The sequence below is a fragment of the Pristis pectinata genome, chromosome 3 (genome assembly GCF_009764475.1).
Source record: "Pristis pectinata isolate sPriPec2 chromosome 3, sPriPec2.1.pri, whole genome shotgun sequence".
In the NCBI taxonomy this organism is placed as follows: domain Eukaryota; kingdom Metazoa; phylum Chordata; class Chondrichthyes; order Rhinopristiformes; family Pristidae; genus Pristis; species Pristis pectinata.
The window spans coordinates 97,627,343-97,648,466 of record NC_067407.1 but is presented as its reverse complement, the minus strand read 5'-3'; positions in this window follow the sequence as shown (position 1 = coordinate 97,648,466).

The window sequence follows — 21,124 nt, the reverse complement described above, 5'->3', positions numbered from 1 at the left end:
GCACTGAAGTAAGACTCACTGGCCTGTAATTCCCAGGTTATCCCTACTCCCTTTCTTGAACAAAGGATCAACACTTGCTACCCTCCAATCATCTGACACTACTCCTGTGGCCAGTGAGGACACAAAGATCATTGCCAAAGGCACAGCAATCTCTTCCCTCGCTTCCCGTTATAACCTTGGATATATCCCATCTGGCCCTGGTGACTTATCTATCCTAATGTTTTTCAAAAGTTCCATGCCCTAGTGTATCAACCTGTTGTACGCCATCCTCACAAATGCCAAGGTCTCTCTCACTGGTGAATACTGAAGCAAAGAAAAAGAAGGAAATGCTGACTACTTTCTAATTTGTGTGTGATTGGGAAATATTGATGTTCAATGATTTTGTCTTGTGTTCTTTCGTCTGTTAACCCACATACTAATCTGTCCCTCAACAATTTGTCTGAGGATATTGTGAAAATACATTGTCTTGCTGAATCCCTCAGACTGATATTGTAATTGTCAATTGCCTCCTCTGGTAACTCTGAAGTATTTCAGATGATGCCAAAAGCATTGCAACAATTTTGCCAAATGGGACCTCGATCACACTAGCCTCATGTGATGTCACAGCCCACCTCTACTAAGGATATGTTTTTTTGTTCACAGATTTGTCCTTCATGATTGTTATTCATCAAGTCAATACACTCAAAGGACTTTTGCATATTTCCCAGGCTTTCCAATATATCCTATTCGCAGCTTTTCTGTCATCTCATTTTGATCTCCTTTCCTGCATGTGCTGAATCTTATTTGACTTTTGAGGAATACTCTGTTTCAATCCTAACAAATCTTGCCTTCTATTATCTAGGACTCCATATATTATTTCTTTGTTGCCAGCATATCTATTGTAGGTTCTTCTGAAATGATCTCCAGAGCCAAGTATCACTGTAACCAATGCACTCTCTTAGACATAGAATATCAAGTAATCACAACGTTTATTTGTGGCAATCAGACCGCAGCTGAACTGCACATATGGTACAACAATGTTACAATCTCTTAACATAGTAGCAACTCACCAGCCTGAAGGCAGCAGTTTACCGCAGCTAATTAACATTCACCATATCAATGGTGCCACTGGACTCATACAATTATTTCGCTCCTACCATTGAACACTGGAAGCACTAATAGCACAATGTTTCCATTGTAATGAGTCTCCTCTCCCTATTCCTCTACCAAATGTAACAGGGACAGACATATATACAAGGCATTATGCTGAAACATAAACAAGAAATATCTATGAAATACAACACCATCAACCAGTTTTCAATTAGTCTAAGATAATGCTTGGGACAATATTGAAACATAGGACAATGATACACAGAGAAAAATCTGGTGTTATATTACTGAAATTTAAGTCAAAAATGCTGTAAGGTAAAAAAGAAGCCATAAATCATTATCAAGTATTTGGCAAATTAGCAACTTCTAATCAATTTCTGTGTTGTACTTTTTTCTGTGGATAACAGTGCATCAACCTGTAATATCCAGAGGGCACTTTCAACAGGACTGGACCTGTATTCGAAGGGTCACTCCAAGCAGTCATTTTCTATATAAACAAAGCATAAAATAATCACTTAAATAAATGATCATTACCATGAGTGGAAGAGTAGAGAGAAAGAATGGGAAGAGGGGGTGAAAGTATTTCATGAAAAGCAAGTATTTAGGCTTTAATTAATATTCTTGGGCCTGAAAGAACAATTTTTTTAGTGGAATGGTAGTGAGGAGAACAGGAGCAGAAATGAAATCAGAAATTTGTTATTGGCAGTTATTAGGTCCATAAGAGATGGTGTGCACAGAATGTCTGTATTGGAAGGCCCCAGCTGGTCCAGGAAATAGGCATCTTGACTTGCATCAAGCAGCTTTCTTGCCACTTTGTTCATTGAACATAGAACGTTACAGCGCAGTACAGGCCCTTCGGCCCACAATGTTGTGCTGACATTTTATCCTGCTCTAAGATCTATCTAACCTTTCCTTCCCACATAGCCTTCCATTTCTCGATCATCCATATGTCTAGCTAAGAGTCTCTTTAATGTCCTTAATGTATCTGCCCCCACAACCTCTGCTGGCAGTGAGTTCCACGCACCCACCACTCTCTGTGTAAAGAACTTACCCCGACATCCCCCCCCCTTATATCTTCCTCCAATCACCTTAAGACTATGCCCCCTCGTGTTGTCGCCCTGGGAAGAAGACTCGACTGTTGGCAGCAGGAATCTTCATGAGGAAAGGGCAGGACAACAATGGAGATGGATGTGGAATAGAATTGGAGTCAGGAAAGCTTTGGATTGGCAGTAGCACTGCTGTTCCTCCTGTTTCCATATTAATTTTGATAAACAATTGAAGTGTCTTTATGTAGGTGTCCAGATACTGGTTTGCATTCAGTGCTCAGACCTTAGCTGTTTGTGATATATATTAACAATTTGGATGTGAATGTTGGAGGAATGATTAGTAAGGTTGCAGATGGCATGAAAATAGGTGGTGTTGTGGCTATTGACACAACAGTCCAACTGCAGCAGGATATAGATCAATTGGAAAGTTGGGCAGATGGAGTTTAATCTGACATTGTGTGAGGTAGTGCATTTTGGGAAGTCAAATAAGGGTCAGACATATACTGTAAATGGTAGGGCACTAAGGAATGTTGATGAACAGAGAAACACAAGGGTCCAAGTTCATAGTTCCCTGAAAGTGCCAACACAGCCAGATAGGGTGGTGAAGAAGGCATTTGGCATGCTTCCACAAGTCGAAACATAGAATGTAAGTGTAGTGACAGTATTTGCAACTTTACACAATGTTGGTTAGGCTACACTTGGAGTATTGTGTGCAGTTCTTGTTGCCACAGTATAGGAAGGATGTAGTTGCATTGGTGAGGATGCAGAGGAGATTCACCAGAATGTTGCCTGGATTGGAGGACGTTAGTTATGTGGAGAGATTGGATAGGCTGAGTTTGTTTTCCCTTGAGCGAAGGAGGCTGAAGAGTGACCTGATAGAAGTATGTAAGATTATGAGAGCCAAAGATAGGGTAGATAGTCAAAATCTTTTTCCTATGATAGGAGTATCAAAAACAAGAGGGGATAGGTGAGAGGAAGGAAATTTAATGGGACTCTGAGGGCTAAGTTTTTTATACAGAGCGTGGTTGATATCTGGAACAAACTGCCCGGAGGAGGTGGTGGAATCAGGTATAATTACTAGTTTTAGAGACATTAAGACAGAGTCTTAAATAGGCATGACATAGAAAGATATAGTCCTAAATAGGGCAAATGGTATTAGTGCAGATGGGCAAAAAGGTCAGCATAGACATGGTGGGCCAAAGGGCCTGTTTCTGTGCTGGAAGCTCTATGACACCATCAGGTTCAGCAACAGCTACTTTCTGACAAATATCAGGTTCTTGAACTGACCTGCACAATCCTAATCCTACCTCAGCAACAGAACAAACTCCAGACCACCTCTTGCACTACCATGGACTTGGATCTGATTGTATTTCTTTTTGCACTGATGTCTTGTTTTGCAGTTTTTCTCTTCACTGTCCTGTATAATTTATTTATAATTTATATTCTGTCTTGTCTGTGATGCTGCTGCAAGCAAGTTTTTCATTGTACCTGTACCTTACTGTACTTATGCACACGACAATAAACTCGACTTGACTTGATGATTGCTGAAACCGGAATGGGAAGATCACATGGAATGACTATTAACTTTTCTTGCCAAAGCCCTGAGGGCTTGCTGAAGGTGCAGTGGAAGACTGCCTTTCCAGTGCCAACTGCCCTGGAACTGTACAGGCACCTCTAGTCACACATAAATGATTCTAAACCCAGGATTTTAAAGGAAGTCAGGATTTCAAACAAATACATGCAAAATTCTGAGATTCGGTATCCCAAAACTTAAAGCAACATTTTATGGGCTTCCTACAAACATGAGTGCATTCACATGATCATGAAATTGCTTCAAGACATTTGGAATCTAGCAACATGACATCTTGGTATTAGTATTGGTTTATTATTGTCACTTGTACCGAGGTACAGTGAAAAACTTGTCTTGCATACCGATCATACAGGTCAATTAAGTCCCTCTGGCCTTATATTGTAACTTAAGGTCACATATGACATGCCTTCCCTTGGACTGGAGGAATGAAACCATTAACACATGAGAGAACAAGGGAGTCACACTAGCTGTTTTCCAATCATCTGGTACCCTCCCTGAATTTAGTGGGTTCTGAAAATTTTCAGCCACTGAGTCTACCACCTCTGCAGCCATTTCCTTTAAAATTCTTGGGTGAAGGCCATTGTGTCCCAGCGATTTGTCCACTTTTAGCCACCTGAGTTTCTCTAACACTTTATCCCTTGTGATTGGGATTTTTGAAAGTTGCTCCCTGTTATTTGAAATTAGCCCATCTGTTATCGTCGGGATACTTGCAGTGTCCTCTACAGTGAAGCCTGTTGCAAAAAATTGATTCAGCACATCTGACATTTCTTTGTTTCCAGTTATTAATTCACCAGTCTCATTCTTTACAGGTCCCACACCATCTTTCGCCACCTTCTTCCGATTTATTTATCCATAGAAACTCTTACTGTTTGTTTTAATATTACGTGCAAGTTTTCTCTTAAAATCAAATTTCTCCCTTTTGAGTGGGCTTTTTAGTCTTTTGTTGCTGGATCCCAAAAACCATTGGGGCCCATAGACTACTCCCACCTGTGTCTTCTTTCCCCTGCTATTCATAATTTCAATCCAAACAGATTCTACATTACTATCCATTGCCTCAATATCACAACTCAGCACCCTCTCATACCCCAGCTCCTTTCCCTTTTGGCCTGTTCTTTTGGAGCATCCAGTCCTGACCACTCTCCAACCATGTATCTGTATAATAGCTATTAGATTGTACTCATATGTTGCTGTCTGTGCTGTCAACTCATCTATCTTATTGAAAATGCTATGTGAATTCAAATAAAGATAGTTAAGCTTTCATTTTATTATTTTTCACTAGCTCTGAATTTGTTCTGTGCACCATATATTTGTTTACATTTTCTGCCCCAGCTGTTGCACTTTGTCAATTTCCCTCTCACTATTTTGTGCCACTCAGTCTTGGAGCCCTCCCCCTCTGATCTTAATATGAAAAATATTACATTCAGCTTGAAAATAACGAAACCTGAGCCTAAAAGTTAAATAAGTGCAACCATCTGGGTGCCTGGGTTGAGTTAGTTAATGTGGATTGAGAAGTTAGATTGGAAGTTTAGAACATAGAATACAGAACACTACAGCACAGTACAGGCCCTTCGGCCCACAATGTTGTGCTGACATTTCATCCTACTTTAAGATCTATCTAACCCTTCCCTCCCACATAGCCCCCTATTTTTCTATCATTCATGTGTCTATCTAAGAGTCTCTTAAATGTCCCTAATGTATCTGCCCCCACAACCTCTGAGGCAGTGCGTTCCACTGTTTAGTTGATAGATGAACAGATTTAAAAACATATACTTCCTTACTCTCATGTGAAGGTAGGTTCCTTTGAGAAATAAAGACTCCATGGTGAAGGTTGGCCATCCATGGCCAGATAAAGAAGGATAGGATTAGACTGAAAGGGTATAATGAAGAGAAATGGTGCAGAGATTGAACAATTTAGCTTAACATCTATTGTTGGCATGATGCTGGAGTCTATAATCAAGGAAGAAAAAACTAGTCATTTAGAGAACTTAGTGTAATCAAGTCAGTATTGTTTTATGAATGCTAAATCATGTTTAACAAATTTGCAAGAGTCTTCAAGGACATAATGAGCACAGTCTATTGATAGATAAGTTAAGATAAGATATGATAAGATAGAGGGAAACCTGTGGATGTAGCTTATCTGGATTTTGAGAAGGCATTTGACGAGGTGCCCCATAAAAAGCTGATGCATAAGAGCTCATGGTATTAAGGGAAGTAGGTAAGTGTGGATTGAAGATCGCATAAAAGACAGACAGAATAAAGGGTTTTTTTCAGTCTGGGAGGACATAATTAATGTGGTGTCCCAAGGTTCAGTTCTTGGCCCTCCATTATTTATGATTTACAAAAATGACCTAGAGGAGATGACAGAGTGTCATGTATCCAAGTTTTGCTGATTACAGAAAAGTATGTGGAAGGGCTGGTTGCAATGAGAATATTTGTATTCTTCAACAGGATATAGATAGGCTGAGTGAGCAAGCAAAAACTTGGTAAATGTCAGAAAGTGTGAGATCATGCACTTTGGCAAGAGGAAACTAAAGACAGATTATGATGGAGAAAGATTGCAGATGAGTGAAGTCCAGAGGGCTTGTTTTAATATTACATGCAAGTAATCTTAAAACACTTCACAAATCATAAAAAGATATCAAGCAGGTGCAGCAAATGATTAGGAAGTTAAATCAGATAATGCCCTTTATTGCAAGAGAGCTGGAATTTAGAAATAGAGAAGCTTTGTAACAACTGTAAAGGGTATTGGTGAGGCCACACCTGGAGTACTGCACACAGTTGTGGTCCCCTTAGCTAGGAAAGAATATAGTAGCATTTGAGGCAGTCCAGAAGTGACTCACTACGCTAATTCCTGGGATGAGAGGATTGTCCTATCAAGAGAGTTTAGAAGAAAGAAGGATGATTGAAGCATATGAAATCCTAAGGGGGTATGACTGAATTAATGTTGACATGTTCGCACTAGTTAGAGAATCTCAAAAGAGGGCACAAAATTTTAAGATAAGGGGCCAGTCATTTAATATCAATGTAGAAATTTCTTCTTGCAGGGGGTGGTGATTTTCTGGACCCTTCTACCCCAGAGAGTTGTGGAGGCTACCTCATTAAAAGTATTTAAAGTGGAGCTAGATCTTTTCTGAAAGATTGTGGAATTGAGGGCTATGGGGATCAGGCACAGAGGAGGAATTGAGGCCTGGGGTAGATCATATTGAATGGTGGACTGACTTAAGGGGCCAGGTGGCTTCCTTCTGCTTCTGTTTTCCTGTGTTCTTGTGTGTCCTATCATCAGTGGCTAAAAAAGAAATCATGCTCCCCAACTCTTTCTCTGCTACATTGACGACTGCATTGGTGTTGCTTCCTGCACCCATGCTGAGCTCATCAATTTCATCAACTTTGCCTCCAACTTCCATCCTGCCCTCAGATTCACTTGGTCCATCTCTGATACTTCTCTCCCCTTTGTGGATCTCTCTGTCTTCATCACCGGAGACAGATTATCTACTGACATCTTTTATAAACCCACTGACTCTCACAGTTACTTTGACTTTACCTCTTCCCACCCTGTCACTTGCAAGGATGCTATTCCCTACTCTCTGTTCCTTCTCCTCTGCCGCATCTGTTGTCACGATGAGGCTTTCCATTCCAGGACGGGGTTTCCTCTCCACTGCTATCAATGCAGCCCTCACCCACTTCTCCTCCATTTCCCGAACATCTGCTCTCACCCCATCCCCCACAACACAACAGGGACAGGGTTCCCCTTATCCTCACCTACCACCCCAAGAGTCTCCGCATCCAACATGTCATCCTCCACAACTTACGCCATCTCCAACGGGTTCCCACCACCAGGCACATCTTCCCCTCCCCTCCCCTCTCTGCTTTCTGCAGGGATTGCCCTCTCCACGACTCACTTGTTCACTTGTCCCTCCCCACCGATCCCCCTCCAGGCACTTATCCCTGCAACTGTCCTAAGTGTCACACCTGCCCCTACACCTCCTCCCTTACCACCATTCAGGGCCCCAAAGGGTCCTTCCAGGTGAGACAGTGCTTCACGTGAATCTATCGGGGTCATTTATTGCATCCAGTGCTCCCGGTGCGGCCTCCTCGATATCAGTGAGACCCGGTGCAGATTGGGTGTCGCTTCATTGAGCACCTTCGCTCCGTCTGCCATAACAGCCAGGATCTCCTGGTGGCCAGCCATTTTAATTCTACTTCTCATTCCAACACTGACATTTATGTCCATGGCCTCCTCTACTGTCACATTGAGGCCAGATGCAGGTTGGAGGAGCAACACCTCATATGTCTTGGGAGTCTCCAACCTGACGACCTCAATATTGATTTCTCTAACTTCCGGTAACCACTCCTCTCTGTTTTCCTTCCCCCCCACTTTGTTTTCCCTCGTTCCTGTGGCCCCTTCACCCCCTTCTCTTTCCCCTCCCCTGCCCTCATGACCTGCTCACCTCCTTCCCTTTATTGCATGGCTTACTGTCCTCTCCTATCAGATTCCTTTTTCAGCCCTTTGCCTCTTCCACCTATCACCTCCCAGCTTCTTACATCATTCCCTTTCAACCCCCCTCCCCCACCCACCTCCTTTCCCCCTCTCACCTGGACTCACCTATCACCTGCCAGTTCGTGCCTCTCTCCCTCCCCCTACCCTTTTATTCTGGCTTCTGCCCTCTTCCTTTTCAGTCCTGATGAAGGGTCTTGGCCCAAAACGTCGACTGTTCATTTCCCTCCATAGATGCTGCCTGACCTGCTGAGTTCCTCCAGCATTTTGTGTTCATTGCTCCAGATTTCCAGGATCTGCAGTCTTTCTGTGTCTCTAAAAAATAAATCACATCTGTATTCTTTCATGTTTAGAAGAATGAGGGATAATCGTATTGAAACATGAGATCCCGAAGGGGCATGACAAGATAGGTTTCAAGGTGTTTTCACTCCTTTGAGAATTTTGAGCAGGGGAACATAGTTACAAGATTAGAGAGTGGTCATCTATAACTTGTTTTTGCAGAGTGTGGTGAATCTCTGGAATTCTCTACCCTGGAGGGTTGTGGAGACCAGATCATTTGGGATATTTAAAGAGCAAGTAGATGAATTTTTGAAAGATCATGGAATTGAGGACCATGGTGAACTGGCATAGAAGAGGAAATGAGTCCTGGTACAGAGACCCCATCATTGAATCCTGGGCAGGCTTGAGGAGCCTGGTGGCCTACTCTTCCTATTTTCTTATGTTCTTTGGCGGGAAAAGAAGTAGATTATTTAAATAGTCTAATGCTAATAAATATCGGTGGCCAGAAAGATCATGGTGCTCATATACAAAACACATGGCAAGTTAGAATGCAGAGACAGTAAGCAATTAAAAAGGCAAATGTGATGATTCTTGTTTATTGGAAGGAGAACGAAGTACAAGGATAAGGAAATCTTGCTACAGTTGTACATTACATTGGTGAAACTATGTGTGGAATATAGCTCATGGTTTTGGTTTCCTTAATAAGGATAGACCTGTCTTAGAGATTGTGCAGTGAAGTTTTATTGGATTGACTCCTGGGACCAGAGGTCAACTTTAAAGGAAAGATTGAGCAGATTGGGTTAACTTTAAAGGAAAGATTGAGCAGATTGGACCAACTTTAGAAGAATGAGAGATGGTCTCATTAAAACATATAAGATTCTGAAGGGCTTGACACTGTGGAGCTTTGAAGATGTTTACTGTAATGGGGCAGTTTAGAACTATGGGCATAGTCTAAGGATAATTAGTTAAGTCCTGAGCTAAGGAGGTATTTCTTCTGCAGCAAAAAACAAACTGTTGAAGGAACTCAGCAGGTCAGGCAGCATCTGTGGAGACAGAGGGATGATCAATGTTTCGGGCTGAGATCCTGCATCGGGACCTGTATCAGGACAGCATTTCTTCTCTTGTCTATCTTGTTGTGTATACATTCAAACAGCTGGGCTGGGGATTTGCTGGTTCAAAAGCACATTTCTTCAGTACATCTTTCAGCATGCATGTTGTTAGGGCCCAGAGCCTTTGCTATGCAGTCAGCCATTTTCTGGTATCACCATGAAGAGAATCAAATTAGCTGAAAATTGGAATATGCAACAGTGGGAATTTTAAGAGAATACCAAGATGGATCACCATCTGAAAAAAATTACAATATATTCAGTCTTTTCTTTTGTTGGGACCTGCCACCATTGAGAGTGAAATATTTGTGAAGCCTCTGCCTCCTGTTAACTGGTTTGATTGTCCATTACCATTCAGGATGTGACAGGATTTGGAAGCTTTTGCTTGATTCTTTGATTCTGGGGTGTCCACAGCACACTTTGTTCATCGTCAGTGTGCAGACCATTCTTTTTTGCTGCTTCATCAGGTTAGCACTTCATTCTTAGGTCTGCCTGGCCCTGCCCCATAGTCTTTTACACTCCAGGTTTAGTTCTTTGGCTTGTTGTTCATGGCAAAGTGGGGGTTATTTCTCTCAGTTTTTCCTGTGATGGTTATGAGGAGGACTATACATGGTCAACTGGGCTGAGTGGTACATTGTTGTGTTTGCTTCCAGTGCTCAGGAATGATAAATTCAATTTTCCACAATTTCAGTACATGATTTATGCTGACATATATATCAAGTCTTCAGTTCTATTGAAAGGTCAAAAACCTGATGCATTAACTCTGTTTCTGTCTTTAAAAGACCTTCCCTCCATCCAAAAGATCAGAGTCAGGATGTTTATTGATGTCTGTCTGCTGTTCTGCTCCGTTTGCAACTCTTTAGATAAAGAAGGATTCTGTGCCTGCCTGCAGTAAGATTGAGATAGCTTTTATATATTGGGTGATAAATTACATCATATTCCTGCTTCACAATGCCCAGTTAAAGACTGCATCTAAGAGAGGGTCCAACAAGAACTCTGGATATCTTTGCTTTAATTTTACAATTTTATCTGGTGTCTGCTACCTGCTTATCAAGTTTCAAGCAGGCCAAAAAGTTACCTTTAATTCCAAGAACTGTAAATTTTACCAAATGCCTCCACATGTTCATGTATTCTCCCTTCTCTACCATATGAATGACCTCTTCAAAAAATTCATCTAGATTAATTAAGTATGACTTATCTTACGGAGGGATATGTTGGCTCGCTGATCACATGATATTTGTTCCAGTCCTCTATCTGCAATGACAGATTGCAGTAGCTTCTTAAAAGCAACTGTATGTGTCCAAGCGTAGGATTTAGAAGGAAACTTGGAGCACCTGTATCCTTCTGACCAGTTTGTAATTAGATACTCTGGTAGTTGTATAATCTATTGAAATGAACAAGGTGAACTGTGTCACGAACCAGCAACAAAAGAAACACACTGAGCATGATTCAGTGTTAAAAACTATTTTATTAATCACTACTTATGATAATACGTAAAATAAAAGTAAAAATGTTAGTATGTTAGAATTCAAAAATGTTAAACCTTGAACGTTAACCCCAAAACTAAACTCTTCGTGTGTGTGTGACAAAGTCCCAAACTCCAAGTTCCGGAATGGTTCTTAAAGTTCAGTTCCGCAAGCCATAAGGTGAAACATGAGCAAGGGCTTCTTCAACAACCACCGTTGTCTGAAGATAAGACGTAGACGTAGAGAAACATAGAGAGAGTAAATACAAAATCCAAATGTTCCACGATGGACCCCAAACGACACTCTAGTGTTTACTCGGTAGTGACTTCCTCACCCCGAAAAGCATCCGAATCGTGGTCGTCCACACACAAATACCTGTTTCCTTCTACAGGTCAGCAACAAAGTGAACTCCACCGGATTACTTCCAACTTCCATACATGGATTTCAGTGGCAGACACAGTTATAGTTTCTCATCCATCGATAGAGAAAACTAGCAGGCTGGTGTCTCTCTCCCTTCTCTCTCTCTCTCTCTCTCTCCTTCTTCTAACTTCTTCAACAACGTCATTACATCCTTTATCTCCTATTGACGTAAGCATGCCCCACACACACATACACACACACTCTCTATCTTAAAGGGACTTTCACTGAGTCCATAACAACTGAAAACTGCTGAGTTCCACTTTCTGAGGAACCATATACTCCAAACATAGTACAGGCTGCTGCCCTAACTTCGGCTGTCAATCCAAAGCTAGGCTCTGAATTAGTTTCAGACCCAGAGGATGACCTATTCAGGAAAAAGCCTCAATCTACTCCATGCAAAGGCATAACAAAAGCACTTCATACTTCGGAACTTCCCACAATCTGAGGTCTCAGAGGGACTCCACAGATTGCCTGCATATAGAGGCCTGAGATTAGGTATACCAGGTGAGCCAATATTGCAAATAAAGAGCATTGGATATCTATACAGTATTCCTGACCTTGGGGTGTGGGGTTTTGGGATTAAAGTATGGGGAGATGACCAGTGGAGGTGTCTGATTCCCAACCTTCTGGTATCATGGCAGTGGTGTTTGCCCTAAGTGTGTTGCTTTTGCAAACAAAACAAGGGTCCCCTTGAGCCATGAATCATTGGCATTATTTAAAGTAATCAGCATTACTTTGCACACATATACCTGGAAATTTGGACCTACATGACTATATTTGTCTACACTGCACATCTGAAAATTAGTTACTGCTGGCATGGAGCCATATTGTACCAGTTTCCAAGTATTGTTATTTTAGAATTTGACTGATGTGAATTGAAATTATGTAGATTTGTAGTTTCCGTCAGTCCTGCATACACTGGTGTCATTCCCAATGAAGCGTCCAGTAAAACCTGTCCCTTAGCATTCCCAGAACAACCTGAATTGAATAGCCTGAGTCACTAAGCCAGTCACAGCTTTGGATGGTGAATTCCCCTAATATAGGATCCCTTACTACCTCTGCCACTTTGGGCACACTTAGGTGTACAAACCACCCCACCCAATGATACCATACCCAACTCCCTCATCCCTCTACATCTCTGTCCCCCACACCTTGATTACTTCCTGATTCTGGCTCCTTCCCTATCTGATGCTGCTCATTCCTGGCTCCCTAATGACCTCGCATTTCTGCCCTCTGAACTCCCCCTGATCATCTCCAACTACATGATCAGTCCACAACCCCAATTCCCTGACTGCTGCTGCCAACTCTGGCTCTGATTCCCAGCTTAGACCACAACTAAGCACCAATCTGATCCCTACTCAACTCTGACTGTAGGACTTCTCTTCAATGTGACACTGGACCAGGCCCATTTTTCAGAATGAACTGATATCTTTCTTCAGGTGATATACAAAAATGTGGCATGTGGAGGAACGTGTGCAAGGATCATTCAGTCACACCTGATTCCTTGTGTCCTAACTTACTGCTGAATTTTGTTGCAGTGGGCACAGGGGTCCACTTCAACCCTTTAGCAACCTGTCACTATGTCAATGAATTTCAAGGTTACTAACCTTGTAATAGATAGAAATGTGAAGATCTATTTATGTCACTGTGAACATAAATCCAATTTAAATAGCTGCTAGTGTAAATAACAATTATTGGGGCTATACTTCAAAGTCATTATTCAGTCCAGTTAATACAAGGTTTTTCCTGATAATTGATGTCTTAGCTAGGGTGAATACTTGAACAAAGTTTCGAATGCAGTACAATGCCATAAATTTTGAACTGTCAACTGTGGAAATATTGTATGAGCAGTGAGGAATGCGAATGAGCGCATTCCCACATTGGTTTGAAAGTGAAGGATGATGGGCTATAATTTAAAGCCATGATGAGATAGTGAAGAGAATGGTTGGAGGATTTTATTTATGCAGAGAGTTACTGGTCATGGAATGGTTTGCCAGAAAGTACCTGAGACAAAGTCCATTGCAAACTTTAAGAAGGGAGTTGATAAGCATTTAAAGCACAGACAAGCATAAGGAGAAAATAGGAAATTGGGATGAATGACACAATTCATTGAATACTTTTCTTCAGTGGAGTGAATGTGTGTTTATGGAGCTCTTCAAGAGTTATATCTTCAAACTTATGTTGTACAAAAATTTAAATGAGCTTTGTCAATGTCATGAAGGAAAAATTATTTTAAATACTCAAGAATATTAGGAGCATCTGTGGAAATGGAAACAAAGTCAATGACAAGTCATCAAAACTTAATAAATATTTTGCATTTGGATTCATATGTTAATCATAAGGTTGAACAATTTCATGACATTTATAGTTCAAGATCTTTCTTGTAGTTTGAACCCTGGTCCCATTTGTCAGAAAAGAGAATTCAATTCATAATGTGTTCAACCTTGTCTTTTTGGAGTAATTTACTGTATATTCTGCAAATATAAACCCACGACATTTAAAATGCAAGGTCAGCATGAAAAGTTCATTCCTAATGAATCACCAGCAATCTTTCGAAGATATGCTATTACCCAATGATTGGGAATGCTTTAAGCATTTTTTTATGCGTATATGACAAATTCTTGCTTCAAATAAAATGGACATAACTTCCTCCTTTGACTAAACATAACCTGCCTCCTTAGCCTTCTGGATCTGCAACTATCCACAGGAATGGTGACTTACACACGAATGTGACTGTGTGTTTGCTGCTCACATTATTCTATAATCCCATCTTTCAAATGAAGGAAAATAACTTGAAATTAGACAAATGATTGACAGAACTATATAAAAATCAACTGAAATAGCACAATACTTGAAGAAAATGCTTTGAAATTCTGCATTCCCATTAATTATACTGAGATCATCTCCATTGGGAAATTGCATTCTGGTTCCACAGGGCTATTCAGGATCACTGAGAATGTTCTTGTAAATTTAGAAGAATTTGGAGGAATTCACCTGTCCCATTTTGATGGGCAACCCATAATTGCCGTGTGTTTGTAGGGTGGAAGATATGTAGGTGTGCAGCTATCAGTTTTCTTTGTATAATAAATGCATATCGGTGACATGCGCAAAATAAATTCAAGCCCAGAATCCCAGCCATGATATCCACTCTCTGATCATCTCCGCACATCAAGCATTTTTTCACCATATCCTCTCCTTTCCCCTTTCTGTTGATTGTGATTTTCAATCTGTTGAGTTCAATAATGTCAAATGTTTTATACTTTAACCAAAAAGCACCAATGATCCCGGCAACGTTCTGCGATCCTGGCCAATCTGTCTGGGTCAACCTGCTCGGTTCAACTGGTTCGGAGGACTTCGGAGCAGCTAAGTGTTTTCTCTGTTTATCACTTTTATTAGGGTTTTTGGGTGTAAGGGTTAGTTTTTGTTAGGGTTTTTAGTGTAAGGTTTAGATTTTTTAATAAGTTTTTTAAGTAGTTGAGTGGGGGCTGGACTGCGCAGGCGTGGCGCGGGCAGCTTAAAAAGCAAACAGCCTAGAGAGCGGGCAGCGTCGGAGCGGGCAGCGGAGTGAGTAGCAGCAGAGCGTTCTGGGCTTTGGCTCAAGGTGCTTCGGCGTGAAGGGGCAAGGAGGGTAAGTAGCTGGTAAGTAGGTAAAGGCAAGGTTTAGCTTTTGGTCATTATAGATTTGTAGGTGGGACTAACTAGGAAAAAAAAAGGTAGTCAGATGGAGGACATGGTGGTGTGCTGCAGTTGTTTGATGTGGGAACTCGTGGACCTTGCTGCGGTCCAAGATGGCCACATCTGCAGTAAGTGCTTGAGGCTGGACGAACTTCGGCTCAGAGTTGATGAGCTGGAGTCGCAGCTACAAACACTGCGCAGCATAAGGGAGGGAGAGAGTTATGTAGACACGGTGCATCAGGTGACAGTCACCCCCCTTAGGGTAGGTATATCTGAGGTTCAGGAGGCAGATAGAATGGTGACGGTCCGGGGAGGGAAGAGGAAGAAGAAGTCAGGCAGGCAGACAGGACAGAGAGCCCCGGAGGCTGTTCCCCTCAGTAACAAGTTTTCTGCCTTGGAAGCTGTTGAGGGGGATGACCTGCAGGGGCCTAGCTGCAGTTACCAGGTCTCTGGCACTGGGACTGGTACTGCTGCTCAGAAGGGAAGGGTGGGAAAGAGACATGCGGTAGTGATAGGGGACTCGATAGTCAGGGAAACAGACAGGATGTTCTGTGGCAGTGAGCATGAATCCCGGATGGTATGTTGCCTCCCAGGTGCCAGGGTCCAGGATGTCACTGATCGGGTCCACAGAATTCTTGAGTGGGAGGGAGAGCAGCCAGAAGTTGTGGTCCATATTGGCACCAATGACATAGGTAGGAAGGGGGATGAGGTCCTGAAGAGTGAGTTCAGGGAGCTAGGCAGAAAATTGAGGAGCAGGACCTCAAGGGTAGCAATCTCGGGATTGCTGCCAGTGCCACGTGATAGTGAAGGTAGGAATAGGAGGAGGTGGCAGATAAATGTGTGGCTGAGAAGTTGGTGCAGGAGGGAGGGTTTTAGATTTCTGGATCATTGGGATCTCTTCTCGGGAAGGTGGGACCTGTACAGAGAGGACGGGTTACACCCGAACCAGAAGGGGGCCAATATCCTTGCGGCGAGATTTGCTAGGGTGGTACAGGAGGGTTTAAACTAGTTTGTGAGGGGGAAGGGAACCGGAGGAGTAGGTCAGAGGAAGAAGGGAATGGGGAAAAGTTAGATCAAACAGGTAGAGAGGCTTTGGGGAAGGAGAAGCAGAATACAGGCTGTAAAAGTAGTAAGGTAGATGGACTGAAGTGTGTTTACTTAAATGCAAGAAGTGTCAGGAATAAGGGGGATGAACTGAGGGCTTGGATGAGTATGGGGGACTATGATATCGTGGCTATTACTGAGACGTGGCTGACGTCAGGAGAGGAGTGGATATTGAATATTCCTGGTTTTCGGTGTTTTAAGAGGGATAGGGAAGGGGGGAGAAGAGGAGGAGGGGTGGCGATACTGGTCAGGGACACTGTTACGGCTGTGGAAAAGATGGATGTTGTAGAAGGATCATCTCTAGAGTCCGTATGGGTGGAGTTAAGGAACAAGAAAGGAGCAGTTACTCTACTAGGAGTATTCTATAGGCCCCCCGGTAGCAGTAGAGATATAGAGGAGCAGATTGGCAGGCAGTGTTTGGAGAGAAGCAGAAATAACAGGGTTATTATAATGGGAGACTTCAACTTCCCAAATATAGACTGGAACCTGCTTTGTGCCAAAGGTTTAGATGGGACAGAATTTATTAAGTGTGTCCAGGAGGGATTCCTGATGCAGTATGTTGACAGGCCGACTAGAGGGAATGCCATGTTAGATCTAGTTTTAGGAAATGAACCGGGACAGGTGAAGGATCTATTGGTGGGTGAGCATTTGGGGGACAGTGACCATTGCTCCATAACCTTTAAAATTGTCATGGACAGGGACAGGTGCAGAGAGGACAAGAGGTTTTTCAATTGGGGAAGGGCTAACTATGAGGCTATAAGGAGAGAACTTGGGAGTGTAAATTGGGATGTCCTTTTTGAAGGAAAATGTACCATGGGGATGTGGTCGATATTCAGGGATCTTATGCAGGATGTTAGGGATAAATATGTCCCGGTGAGGCAGAGAAGGAATGGCAGGGTAAAGGAACCGTGGGTGACGAGAGAGGTGGAACGACTTGTTAGGGAGAAGAAGGTAGCATACGTGAGGTATAAGCAGCAAGGTTCAGACAGGGCCCATGAGGAATATAGGGTAGCAAGGAAGGAACTTAAGAAAGGGCTGAGGAGAGCTAGAAGGGGACATGAAAAGGCTTTGGCTAGTAAGGTTAAGGAAAATCCCAAGGCCTTTTTCAAGTACATGAAGGGTAGGAGGATGGCTAGGGTGAAGGTAGGTCCGATTAAGGACAAAGGTGGGAGAATTTGCCTGGAGGCGGCAGAAGTGGGAGAAGTTCTGAATGAGTACTTCTCTTCGGTATTCACCAGGGAGAGGGGTCTTGATGATGCGGAAGGGAGTCCTGGTAGGGGTAATGTTCTCGAGGTTGTTGATATCAAGAGAGAGGATGTGTTGAAGTTGTTAAATAATATTAAGACAGATAAGTCTCCGGGGCCTGACGGGATTTTCCCCAGGCTGCTTCAAGAGGCTAGGGAGGAGATTGCTGAACCGCTGGTAAGGATCTTTGAGTCCTCGTTGTCTACGGGGGTGGTGCCGGAGGATTGGAGGGTTGCGAATGTGGTCCCCATGTTCAAAAAAGGTAATAGGGATAGGCCAGGGAATTATAGACTGGTGAGTCTCACGTCTGTGGTGGGTAAGCTGTTAGAAAGGATTCTAAGGGATAGGATTTATGAACACCTTGAGAATCATGGACTGATTAGGGACAGCCAGCATGGCTTTGTGAAGGGAAGATCTTGCCTCACAAGCCTGATAGAGTTCTTTGAGGAGGTGACCAGGAAGATTGATGAGGGCAGTGTGGTGGATGTGGTTTACATGGATTTTAGTAAGGCATTTGATAAGGTTCCTCATGGTAGGCTTCTTCAGAAGGTCAGAGGCCAAGGGATCCAAGGAAGCTTGGCTGTGTGGATTAGGAATTGGCTTGCATGTAGAAAGCAGAGGGTTGTGGTGAAAGGAGTGCCCTCGGATTGGAAGGCAGTGACTAGTGGTGTCCCGCAGGGATCGGTTCTGGGACCTCTACTTTTTGTGATATTTATAGATGACTTAGATGAGGGGATGGAGGGCTGGGTTAGTAAGTTTGCGGACGACACTAAGATAGGCGGTGTTGTGGATAGTGTGGAGGGCTGTCGGAGCTTACAGAGGGATATTGATAGGATGCAGAGCTGGGCTGACAAGTGGCAGATGGAGTTCAATCCGGAGAAGTGTGAGGTGGTACACTTTGGAAGGACAAACTCCAGGGCAGAGTACAGGGTAAACGGCAAGGTACTTGGCAGTGTAGAGGAGCAGAGGGATCTGGGGGTTCATATTCACAGTTCATTGAAAGTTGCCTCACAGGTGGAAAGAGCAGTTAAGAAGGCCAATGGGATGTTGGCTTTCATAAGTCGCGGGATTGAGTTTAAGAGCCGCGAGGTTATGATGCAGCTTTACAAAACTCTAGTTAGGCCACACTTAGAGTACTGTGTTCAGTTCTGGTCACCTCATTATAGGAAGGGTGTGGAGCCATTGGAGAGGGTGCAGAGGAGATTTACCAGGATGCTGCCTGGATTGGAGAGTATTGAATATGAGGAGAGGCTTAAGGTGCTAGGGCTTTATTCACTGGAAAGGAGGAGGATAAGAGGAGACATGATAGAGGTATATAAAATATTGAGAGGAATAGATAGAATAGACAGTCAGCGCCTCCTTCCCAGGGCACCAATGCTCAAGATGAGAGGTCATGGCTTTAAGGTTATGGGTGGGAGGTTCAGGGGAGATGTCAGAGGGAGGTTTTTCACCCAAAGAGTGGTTGGTGCATGGAATGCACTGCCTGGGGTGGTGGTGGAGGCAGATACATTGAACAGGTTCAAGAGCTTGTTGGATAGGCATATGGAGGAACGTGAGATAGAGGGATATGCGGGAGGAAGGGGTTAGGTAGTGTGAGGGTGGTCTGATGGACGGCACGACACGGTGGGCCGAAGGGCCTGTTTTGTGCTGTATGGTTCTATGGTTACCCCACCAACACTATCTGCCCATACTGAGACCACAAATTTACTCTACTTACAATGTTGACTCTATCTCAGCAGCCAATTGCTCTTATTCTTTCCAATACCATGACCTGACCCTTAAGGTCACTATTTGCCCTTTGACCAATATCCCTGAAAAACCAATGGTGCAGTGAGTGGAGAGAGGCTTTTCTATTGGGCCTGATGTGCAATAGAATTTTACACTGGCAATCCCTTGGGCAATACATTTGTATGCTTCAAAACTATGTAATAACAGCTAACACACAATCCATCTTCCTAATTACTTATTGCACCTGTTGGCTTCCAATGAGTTGTGTACAAGTACACTTAGGTCCTAGGTGCTTTGAATATTCAATGTTTCACCACTGAAAAAATTGTTTCCTTTTTGTGCACCAAAGACGATAACTTCACATTTTCCACATTATATTGCATCTGCCATTTTCTTGTCCACTCATTCAGCTCGTCAATAATTCCTCGAAGCCTCTTTACAGCCTCTTCCTTACTCACGATCCCCCCGGCTTAGTATCATTTGGTCCCCTCAGCCAAATCATTGATATACGTAAAGCGTGAATAGCTGGGGGCCAATGACTGATTCCTGTGGTACCCTGAGTCACAGTCTGCCAACCTAAGAATGATCTGTTTATTCCCACTCCTTGCTTTCTGTGCAATAACTAGTTCTCTATCCATGTCAGTATATTGGCCCTGATTCCACATGCTCTAGATCTATTTGCCTTCCTAATTTCTTGCTCTACCTTGGTGTTAACCTTCCATGATTTGTGTACAAGGATGTTAAATCTAGCAGAATGTTAAAGTTTGTAAATCTCACACATTTTAAAAATATTCTGCTCTTCTGTTTTCCCCAAGTTGTTCTTTTCCTTTTGGGAGCATTGACTCATGCTGCTTTAGAGTTGAACCTATGCCACATATTTTCTAACACTTTGTTCTAACCCTCTTTTGATTCTTCAGCCAAGACAATGAGAAGGACTTAATTGAATAGCCCCCTAAAATAGACTTAGAGATTGCAGTACATGGTGAATCTGCATCCAGTGCTTGCAATGCACAAAGCATGTCAACATCATGATTCCTGCATGCTGTCAGGCTGAAATGTTCTGCTTGTTGGCTTTCTGAATGAATTGATGTCGATATTGAATTTGACTCACATCAAGTAAAGCTAGCTCCTGCTTCATGAAGTCAATTTGAATCCTTCAAAAGGGAGTTGTTTTCTAACTGCAGATGCTAGTAGCTGTCTGGGAGATATTCTACCTGGCAGAGATTACAAAGCAACATAACAACCTAAGCAAACATAACAAAGCAACACAAGCAACCTTTCCCTCAATGTCAGCAAAACAAAAGAGCTGGTCATTGACTTCAGGAAGGAGGATGGTGCACATGGTCCTGTTTACATCAACAGTACTGAGATCGGGAATGTTGAGAGCTTCAAGTTCCTAGGAGTGGACATCACCAATAGCCTGTCCCGGTCCAACCACATTGATGCTTCGGCCAAAAAACCTCACCAGTGCCTCTACTTCCTCAGGAGGCTAAAGAAATTTGGCATGTCCCTTTTGACCCTCACCAATTTTTATCAATGCACCATAGAAAGCATCCTATCTGGATGCATCATGGCTTGGTATGGTAACTGCTCTGCCCGAGACCACAAGAATCTGCAGAGAGTTGTGGATACAGCTCAGCACATCAGGGAAACCAGCCTCCCCTCCATGTACTCTATCTACACTTCTCGCTGCCTTGGTAAAGCAGCCACATAATCAAAGACCCCACCCACCCGGGACATTCTCTCTTCTCCCCCCTCCCATTGGGCAGCAGATGCAAACGCCTGAAAGCACATACCACCAGTCTCAAGGACAGCTTCTATCCTGCTGTTATAAGACTATTGAACAGTTCCCTAATGCATTAAGATGGACTCTTGACCTC